The sequence below is a fragment of the Balaenoptera borealis genome, assembly GCF_965194805.1.
Source record: "Balaenoptera borealis genome assembly, chromosome: 9".
NCBI classification, from domain to species: Eukaryota; Metazoa; Chordata; class Mammalia; order Artiodactyla; family Balaenopteridae; genus Balaenoptera; species Balaenoptera borealis.
Genome location: NC_138873.1, coordinates 71123064 through 71133211, shown reverse-complemented (window position 1 = coordinate 71133211; position 10148 = coordinate 71123064). Strand labels below are relative to the sequence as shown.

General features: G+C 43.6%; 1 long non-coding RNA gene across 1 annotated transcript in view; it reads right to left on the bottom strand.

Annotated features, from left to right (window-relative positions):
* LOC309635150 overlaps nucleotides 1–8789 on the bottom strand; it is a 356917-nt gene extending 348128 nt beyond the window's left edge. The window contains exons 1-2 of the long non-coding RNA XR_014248663.1: nucleotides 8663–8789; nucleotides 8294–8463 (exon numbers count right to left, since the gene is read on the bottom strand). This is a non-coding gene — a long non-coding RNA (uncharacterized lncRNA). The remainder of the gene's footprint in view (nucleotides 1–8293; nucleotides 8464–8662) is intronic.
* Nucleotides 8790–10148: the final 1359 nt, after the last annotated feature.

Genomic DNA, 10148 nt, shown 5'->3' with positions numbered 1-10148 from the left:
ACACACACACACACACACACACACACACACACACACACACACACACAAATAGAATACTACTCAGCTATAAAAATGAACGAAATTTTTGCCATTTGCAGCAACATGGATGGACTTGGAAGGCATTATGCTAAGTGAAATAAGTCAGAAAGAGAAAGACAAATACCGTATGATATCACTAATATGTGGAATCTAAAAAGTACAACAAACTAGTGAATATAACAAAAAAGAAGCAGACTCACAGATAGAGAGAACAAACTAATGGTTACCAGTGGGGAGAGGGGAATATAGGATACCCTATATTCTTACTAGGGGAGTAAGAGGTACAAGCTATTAGGTATAAAATAAGCTACAAGGATATATTGTACAACACGGGGAATATAGCCAATATTTATAATAACTATAAATGGAGAATAACCTTTCAAAATTGCAAATCACTATACTGTGCACCTGTAACTTACATTGTACAGCAACTATACTTCAATTTAAAAAAACCAATCAGCCTTGTGGTGTACACATCAGTGTCTATGTGTGTTCCATGGGGAATACAGTCAGTGGGCCTGGGTGTCTGAGCACTGCCAGCCCACAAGGCTCGTGGGGAGGATTCCTCGGGTGTTAGCTCACACCTCTCAAACTGAACATGAGCCATCCTGGATGTCTGAGGGAGATTTAAAACCATCAGATCAAATTAATGTAATTTCATGTCTGCAAAGATGTTGGAAAACCCTGGATTGTTTTAGCTCTGAGATGAGGAAACAGTTGACTCTTCTGGACCTGTAAGTGGAATCCTGAGGAAGAAGCCCGGTGGACCGATTGGCCTTTGAGATTACTTAGACATGCAAGATGATCCACCTGATGGATTCAAAGGAACTCAAAGGAACCCCTACAACAGGGCATGAGAGTCCATGACGGAAGCAATCCAAGGATTGTGCTGCCAGGAAGGAGGCCTGATGGGAAGAGCAGATTTTCTAGTCATTCCAATGAATGGCGCTCGGACTACGTAACACTTTAAACCTCAGCAGTTAGGTGGCGGCTACTCTCTTGTAGTAGAGATTCAGGAGGATCAACAGGAGCTCCACTTCAAAGTCACACTAATTTAAAATTATTCTCCAGAGCAGCCCTACCAAGTTCTCCAGGGTTTTTTTTTTTTTTTTTGCCTTCCTATTAAAGGGAGGAAACCTAACAGGATTAGGGAGTTTGACTGCCTGCCTGGAGTTTGACATTTCACATAGCCAAATAAACAGGTTCATTCCTCTAGAAACTCTCTCAGATGAAAATTAATTTGAGAACCAAGTTGAAATTTGCTTCCAGCTGACTCTTTACTGTTAAATTTCCATTGAAAATTTTGCCTCCGCTTTTTATACATCCAATATATTTCCTACTTCATTTCTTCGCAAGATTCTTAAGGTCAAAAACTTTAAGAGCTAGATTACAGTAAATGATGCTGAATTTATACTAAATCTTTAAAACCAAAGTCTGGCTAAACCCACGGCTTTGCTAAAATAAATAAGTGGTTTTATTAGCAAATTGCACAGCACATTTAGAAAGAGTCAAGCCTTCTATCCTATTTATTAACACTGGCTTTCATCTCTACCCCAACTGCCTTTTTCTCTGCCAACTAGAAAGAAATACCAAGTCTTCTTCTCAGGCTTTATTGGGGTTTAGCAGGCATTCTCAAAGTCACTAACAGACTTGTTCTCAAGAGGCTGTGCGTCCTCAGACTTGGAGAGGTATGTGTATTTTTCTTATCTTTTCTTTCATGTTCACTAAGAGAAATAGATAGCTAGGAGACAGCTTTGAGATAATAAATGTGCCCCTTGACCCGTGGGTTCACTTTGCCAAAATAAGAAATGACACAGAATAGTCAGGAAGACCCACGTTCTACCCACTACCCTGGCAACACAGGTATTTACCACCTGATGACCAGTTATCACTTCATGCTATTAATATTCCAGGACATTGAATGAGGAAACCGACAACACACCCAAAGCCTCCTATTTTTTCTTCACTCTTTTTGGGGCCTGATTCACAGCTTTGTGCCCTGCCCCCAACTCACCCCCTTTGAATCATTGAGCTGTGAATGATTTTTTTTTTTTTTTTGGCTGCGCTGGGTCTTCATTGCTGCACACAGGCTTTCTCTAGTTGCGGCGAGCAGGGGCTACTCTTCTTATTGCAGTGGCTTCTCTTGTTGTGGAACGCAGGCTCTAGGTGTGCTGGCTTCAGTAGTTCTGGCACGTGGGCTCAGTAGTTGTGGTGCATGGGCTTAGTTGCTCCGCGGCATGTGGGATCTTCCCAGACCGGGGCTCGAACCCGTGTCCCCTGCATTGGCAGGTGGATGCTTAACCACTGCGTCACCAGGGAAGCCCGAGCTGTGAATGACTTTTGACCTGCTCCATTCGATGTCAGATAATCAATCAACCATCAGTTTTTACTGAGTGCCTACTATGTGGAAGAAGAATTCCTAACCAATGTGTTAGGACCCTTGTGTTTAAGGGGGATAATTTAGGAAGGATGACATACACATAACCAAAGACCCCCCCCAGAGACTTATAATATGTATATCTTCCTCCCTAACTCTTAAATTAATTGGGTTTGTGTCCTGAGTGTTTATGAGGGAATTATATCACTCACACACATACAGATATGCATATGCACTTAAACCTGAGACACGCTTGGTCCCTGCACTAAATGTTAAGAAGGGCCCAAATATTAACACAGCAGTTGAAGGAGAAAACAGCTTTCCACACAGAGGAAAACACAAGTGCAAAGCATGGAGTCATGAAATAATATAAGAAACTACAGCAGATGGTGAGACGTAGAAAATGTTAAGACCAGAGGAGTGGACACGGTCCAGATATGAAATACCTTGAAAGCCACCTAAAAAGTTTAAAGGTTATCCTTTGCGATGGTTTAAAGTAAGAGAGACATGATCAGATTTGTATCTTGGAAAGCTCATTTTAATAGCCGCATGGAAGATGGATTGGAGAGTTCTGACACTGAAGTGGGGAGGGGTCCCAGTTAGAAGGCTGTTGGAATGATCCAGATAAGAAATGAGGAAAGCCTGAAATAAATCAGTAGAAGAAGAGATAGGAGGGTCATAAAGAAGACACTTTGAGAATGCATGCAACAGGTTCATCAATTAGGAACTGAAAAAAAGGAAACGGCAGAGTCAAAGATGACTGTCAGCTTTCCAGTTGGAATCACAGGGCATAAAGCAGTGATATTTACAACATGAAGAACAGGTTTGACTTGTGGGGAAAAGAATGAGCTCAATATTAAACGTAATGAATTTGAAGCAATTGAATAAAAGACAAGTGGGGATGTCCAGAAGGCAATGGATAAATCATTTTGGAAACCAGGAATGAAGTCTGGACTGAAACTATGGATTTGCATTCCATATTCATATAGGTGGCAGTTTAAGGCAAAGGGGTAGGTAGGTAAGGTCTCTGAGGGAGTGTGTCGAGAGAGAATAAAGCAGAAGATAGAACCTGGAGTCCCCCCTCCCCACCATATTAGGGGCAAGCGGAGGAGGAGGGGCCAACACAGAGACTGAGGAGAACAGACTATTCGCCAGCTGGAGGAAGACCAAGAGCTCATGTCACCACGGAAAGAGTCTCTGAGGCTGGAGAGCACTTCAAACGCAAAGACATGGTCAACGGGGTCAAACTCCACTAAGGACATAAACAAGAAGAGAGGGATAATGAGGATTCCTTTGGATTCAGCAGTTTGAGCACAGTCCTGAAAGAGGTCCAAGAGGGTCCAATCGAGAGCACAGGTGGAGAAATCAGTCTGGAGAGAGGGAAGAGGTGCCCCTGAGGTTAGTGATAAGTTGAGGAGGGAGAGGGCAGAGAGGAGACATCCGTAAGAGTGGAGGTAGGAACTTGAGGAAGTTCATGCCAATGGACTCAGTTCGTCTGAAAAGAGGCAGCCAAGGGAATCTGTTAAGAGAAAGTGGGGCAGCAGTGAAGGGGAGAAGCCATGATGTTTGGAGAAGATGCTGCGGGAAATTCCTCCCTGCCCCACTCCACATCCTCAGCACCTACCCACCCCGTCCCTAACGCACAGCCCGTGCCTGGTTCACAATAGGTGTTTAGGACGGACAAGATGGCAGAGTAGAAAGGCCTTGAGCTCACCTCCTCTCATGAGCACACCAAAATCACAACTAACTGCTAAACAGTTAAGAAAAACTGGATAAAAACTCGATAAAAAAAAGACTAGAACCTACCAAAAAAGATATTCTATAACCAAAGACATAAGGAAGGAACCACGACGAGATGGTAGGAAGGGCACACTCACCCCATACCCCTCAGGTGGGTGACCCATAATAGGTGTTTGGTATTTATTTTTTTAATGTATTTATTGTCTTTCATTGAGTACCTACTTGGCATAAGACACTGTGCTAGACTCAAGAGATGAAAAGATGCCATAATATTTGGAGAACTCTAAGTACTCCCCACCAAAATTTCATCAGTGTAATGTCTACTCATCCTTCAGATCTCATTTTCAAACGCTACCTCCACAGGGAAACCTGTCCTCACTCCCAGACTGGGTCAGGTCCCTCTATTAACCCTTCTCAGCACACCATATGTCTTTCCTTAGTACCTCTTACAGTAGTGACAGCTAAATGATTAGTTATATACTTATAAAATATACAATATAAATATTATATTGATTATGGAATTGTACATCATTTTTAATATCTATCCTCTTTCCCCGCCTGATTGTAAGCTCCACAATGTCTGGGAGTTTGTCTCTTTTGTTCAGTGCTGGATGGTGGACACCAATAGACTGACTGGTATTTATTCATTCTTTCATTCATTCACCCAATAGTTATTCAGTCCTTATCATATAAAAGACATGGTGCACATACCAGACATTCAAGAAATATTCATTGAAGGGACTTCCCTGGTGGTCCAGTGGTAAAGAATCCGCCTTCCAATGCATGGGATGTGGGTTCGATCCCCGGTTGGGGAACTAAGATCTCACATGCCACGGGGCAACTAAGCCCGTGCGCCACAACCACTGAGCTTGCACGCCTCAACAAGAGAGGCTGTGCTGCAAACTACAGAGCCCACGTGCCCTGGAGCCCGCTCACCACAACTAGAGAGAAGCCCGCACGTCACAACAAAGATCTCGCATGCCTCAACAAAGATCCCGTGTGCTGCAACTAAGACCCAACACAGCCAAATAAATAAATAAATAAATAAATAAATAAATAAATAAATAAATATTAAACAAAAAGAAATATTCATTGAATAAATGAATGAACGATGTGCTATAGGCTCATGCCCGAAGGACAAATTCTAATGAGCAAATAATCTTTCATCACAATTTGCTATGGTACAAACTACTTGCCATAAGGCATTCCAAGTATGATGCACTCAGTAGGGTGAATTCAAATAGGGAAAGCTAACTCTTGACAGTGAGGATTTGAAGAGAAAATAATGAGTATGGATGGAACTGAAGCTAGAAGGGTGGGTGGCCGACAAAAGGAAATGTTATTACTAGAACCACTCTTCCCAGTATTCACAGGTGGGATCCAGCTCTCTACTACAGCACTTTCAGTAAAAGGAATAGAATTTCTTACCTTAACTGAACCATGAATAATACTTCTGTGCTACTTCAAACCATAAACCTATACATGACTCCAACAGCTGTAAGATAAAAGACTAGAACTTGCAGTACAATCTTGAGAAAAGAAGTATCATTGTACTTTTCAATCTCTCAGATTTAATTAAAGTTTAGAAATGAAAAGTGGCTCTATGTCACTCCCCAGGAAAAATGATGATCTTATCCCACCATGAGACGCAGCATCATAAAAACAGTAAAATGATAAACATTACAGTCCTTCAAGCTCAAAGTTGTCTACCATGTAAGACATGAACTTGAGAACGTTTTCTTGGCACTTTTGGACTGTTTGAACTAAACAGAGCATAAAAAGGCCTTACTCATTTTTTTTAAATTCCATTCACCATCTTAAAAAGACCAATGAGTCTTTGAATAACTAAACAGTGAGTCTGGAATCATACTTGATCCTAGGAACTTTTACACTGTTGAACTGGGTGGCCTTCAACAGCAGATACAAAAAACCTTTCCTGCAGTAGCTCTTTGCAAATAAATCACTCTTGCAAACAGCTTTCAAAAATCAGGAGGGCTCCAATAGCAAAACCGTTTGGCTTCCATGGTTTCCTTGGCCCTGGCCATATTCACTCAACCAAGGTCTCCCTACATTTCCATCATTGCCCATATATCTAATATAAAGAAAAAACAAAACATGGGCACCATTTCATCTCCTGCCCCCAGCCCCATAGAAAATCATAATAAACAAACCAAATGCTAATAAAAGGAAAAGCTAATTAAAGGAAAGTGTAAATAAAGGAAAAGTTTTAAGTAAATATTCACCAATATGGCTGCACCAGCTGTTAAAAGGTTGAAATACTTCTACACCACCTGAGTGCTCCCTCCCTCCCCAGCCATCTGTATAGTCTAGCAAATAAAAGGTTAACGCCTGGCACCTATAGAGGCAGACATTCTGACTGGTCAGTGCCTGTGCTATGTGTGATTACACAGAGATGGAGATGGAGATCAGGCAAACAGACAGACATAATACTATTCTTGGAAATAGGCAAACTGCATTCATTCTCTTTCCAGCACCTACTTTCTGATTCCCTTTATAGTCATCATACTTTTCTTTAGCTCCTGGGCAAATGGGCTAATTTCACAGTTAAAGAAAGTAAGAAGCCAATGTTTAAAATAATCCTATATTTCTTCAGCGATATAGTGCAGCAAAGCTGGCACAAAAGAATTGTAATAATAACCCAACTCCTACTTTGACCTCATTATGAAATTGAAGGTTTTTATCCCCAAAGAAAATCTCCTAACAGACTTTGTCATAGGGCTGTAAACCAGTGCTACCCAAGAAGGTCGGCTTGTGCTCAAGGGCTGAGGCAGGCTGAGCCCCACTGTACATCTACCATCTTAGTTCTCCTGATCCTGGGAGGTCCCCTAATCACTCACCTCCCTAGCTAGCCCCTCCCCAACTCCCAGTTGTCTCCTCTGCCACTCTTTAAAAATATCTCTCATATTCTGTTAAAAGTTTCAGGAATTTCATTTTTCCATTCCTTTTCTCTGGGTGTTTACAGTTTCTTAATAAGCCAGGGTACTTATCAACACTTCTCCAATAAAAAGAAACCCATGAAAATTCTGGGAATTTGAGGCTAAGTGTTAACAAGTGAGTGAGTTCCCTCGAAGCAAAGGACACCCCAACTGCACGTGGATCCCTGCTAGGCTCCACATTCCCCACCAGCTGATCATTAGCAGGCAGCTGTAGCTGGGTGGTCCTAGGGGCACCTAGACTGACAGCAAACTAGGTATGGAGCCAAGGGTATTCCCTCACCTAGTGTCTAACGAATGAGTTCATTTACACGATGCTAGGGTCTGAATGTGCATCCTCCCAAAATCTGCATGCCCGAATCCAAACCCAGTGTGATAGGGTTAGGACATGGGTTATGCTATTAGGTCATGAGTATGGAGCCCTCATGAATGGATTAGTGCTTTTATTTTTTTTAATTTTTTCAATTAATTTTTATTGGAGTACAGTTGATTTACAATGTTGTTACTTTCTGCTTTACAGCAAAGTGAATCAGTTATACATATATCCACTCTTTTTTAGATTCTATTCCCATATAGGTCATTACAGAGTATTGAATAGAGTTCCCTGTGTTATACAGTAGGTTCTTATTAGTTATCTATTTTATATATAGTAGTGTGTATATGTCAATTCCAATCTCCCAATTTATCCCTTCCCCCCTTTCCCCCCTTGGGAAAACAAACCATAAGTTTGTTTTCTACATCTGTAACTCTATTTCTGTTTTGTAAATGTAAGAAACCCCAAGGGAGACCTTCAAGATGGCGAAAGAGTAAGACATGGAGATCACCTTCCTCCCCACAAATACATCAGAAATACATCTACATGTGGAACAACTCCTACGGAACACCTACTGAACGCTGGCAGAAGACCCCAGACCTCCCAAAAGGCAAGAAACTCCCCACGTACCTGGGTAGGGTAAAAGAAGAAAGAAAAACAGAGACAAAAGAATAGGGACGGGACCGCACCAGTGGGAGGGAGCTGTGAAGGAGGAAACGCTTCCACACACTAGGAAGGCCCTTCACTGGCGGAGACTGCGGGTGGCGGAGGGGGGCAGCTTCGGAGCCACGGAGGAGAGCACAGCAACAGGGTGCGGAGGGCAAAACGGAGAGATTCCCGCACAGAGGATAGGGACTGACCAGCACTCACCAGACTGAGAGGCTTCTCTGCTCACCCGCCGGGGCGGGCGGGGGCTGGGAGCTGAGGCTCCGGCTTCGGTCGGATCCCAGGGAGAGGACTGGGGTTGGCGGCGTGAACACAGCCTGAAGGGGGCTAGTGCGCCATAGCTAGCCGGGAGAGAGTCCGGAAAAAGGCTGGAGCTGCCGAAGAGACAAGAGACCTTTTCTTGCCTCTTTGTTTCCTGGTGCGCGAGGAGAGGGGATTAAAAGCACCGCTTGAAGGAGCTCCAGAGACAGGCACGAGCCGCGGCTATCAGCATGTACCCCAGAGACGGGCAGGAGACGCTAAGGCTGCTGCTGCCGCCACCAAGAAGCCTGTGTGCAAGCACAGGAAACTCACCTCACCTCCCCTCCCAGGAGCCTGTGCCGCCCGCCACTGCCAGGGTCACGTGATCCACGGACAACTTCCCCGGAAGAACGCACGGCGTGCCTCACGCTGGGGTAACGTCACGCCGGCGCAACGTCACGCCGGCGCAACGTCACGCCGGCCTCTGCTGCCTGCAGGCTTGCCCCGCCTCCATACCCCTCCCTCCCCGGCCTGAGTGAGCCAGAGCCGCTGAATCAGCTGCTCCTTTAACCCCGTCCTGTCTGAGCGGAGAACAGATGCCCTCAGGCGACCTACACGCAGAGGCGGGACCAAATCCAAAGCTGAACCCCGGGAGCTGTTCGAACAAAGAAGAGAGAGGGAAATCTCTCCCAGCAGCCTCAGGAGAAGCGGATTAAATCTCCACAATCAACTTGATGTACCCTGCATCTGTGGAATACCTGAATAGACAATGAATCATCCCAAAATTGAGGAGGTAGACTTTGGGAGCAACAATATATATATATATATTTTGCTTTTTCTCTTTTTGTGACTGTGTATGTTTCTGTGTGTAATTTTGTCTGTATAGCTTTGCTTATACCATTTGTCCTAGGGTTCTGTCAGCCATTCTGTTTGGGGTTTTTTTAGTATAGTTTTTAGCACTTCTTATCATTGGTGGATTTATTTTTTGGTTTGGCTGCTCTCTTCTTTCTTCCTTTGTTTCTTTTTTTATTACTTTTTAATTGTTTTATTTTTAATAATTATTTTTAATTTTAATAACTTTATTTTATTTTATTTTTTCTTTCTTTCTTTCTTTTTTTCTCACTTTTATTCTGAGCCATGTGGATGACAGGATCTTGGTTCTCCAGCCGGGGGTCAGGCCTGTGCCTCTGAGGTGGGAGAGCTGAGTTCAGGACATTGGTCCACCAGAGACCTCCCCGCTCAACATAATTTCAAACAGCAGAAATCTCCCAGAGATCTCCATCTCAATGCCAAGACCCAGCTCCACTCAACGACCAGCAAGCTACAGTGCTGGACACCCTATGCCAAACAACTAGCAAGACAGGAACACAACCACACCCACTAGCAGAAAGGCTGCCTAAAATCATAGTAAGGTCACAGACACCCCAAAACACACCACTGGACGCAGACCTGCCCAACAGAAAGACAAGATCCAGCCTCATCCACCAGAACACAGGCACTAGTGCCCTCCACCATGAAGCCTACACAACCCACTGAACCAACCTTACCCACTGGGGACAGACACCAAAAACAACGGCAACTACGAACCTGCAGCCTGTGAAAAGGAGACCCCAAACACAGTAAGTTAAGCAAAATGAGAAGACAGAGAAACACACAGCCAATAAAGGAGCAAGGTAAAAACCCAGCAGACGAAACTAATGAAAAGGAAATAGGCAGTCTACCTGAAAAAGAATTCAGAGTAATGATAGTAAAGATGATCCAAAATCTTGGAAATAGAATGGAGAAAATACAAGAAACGTTTAACAAGGACCTAGAAGAA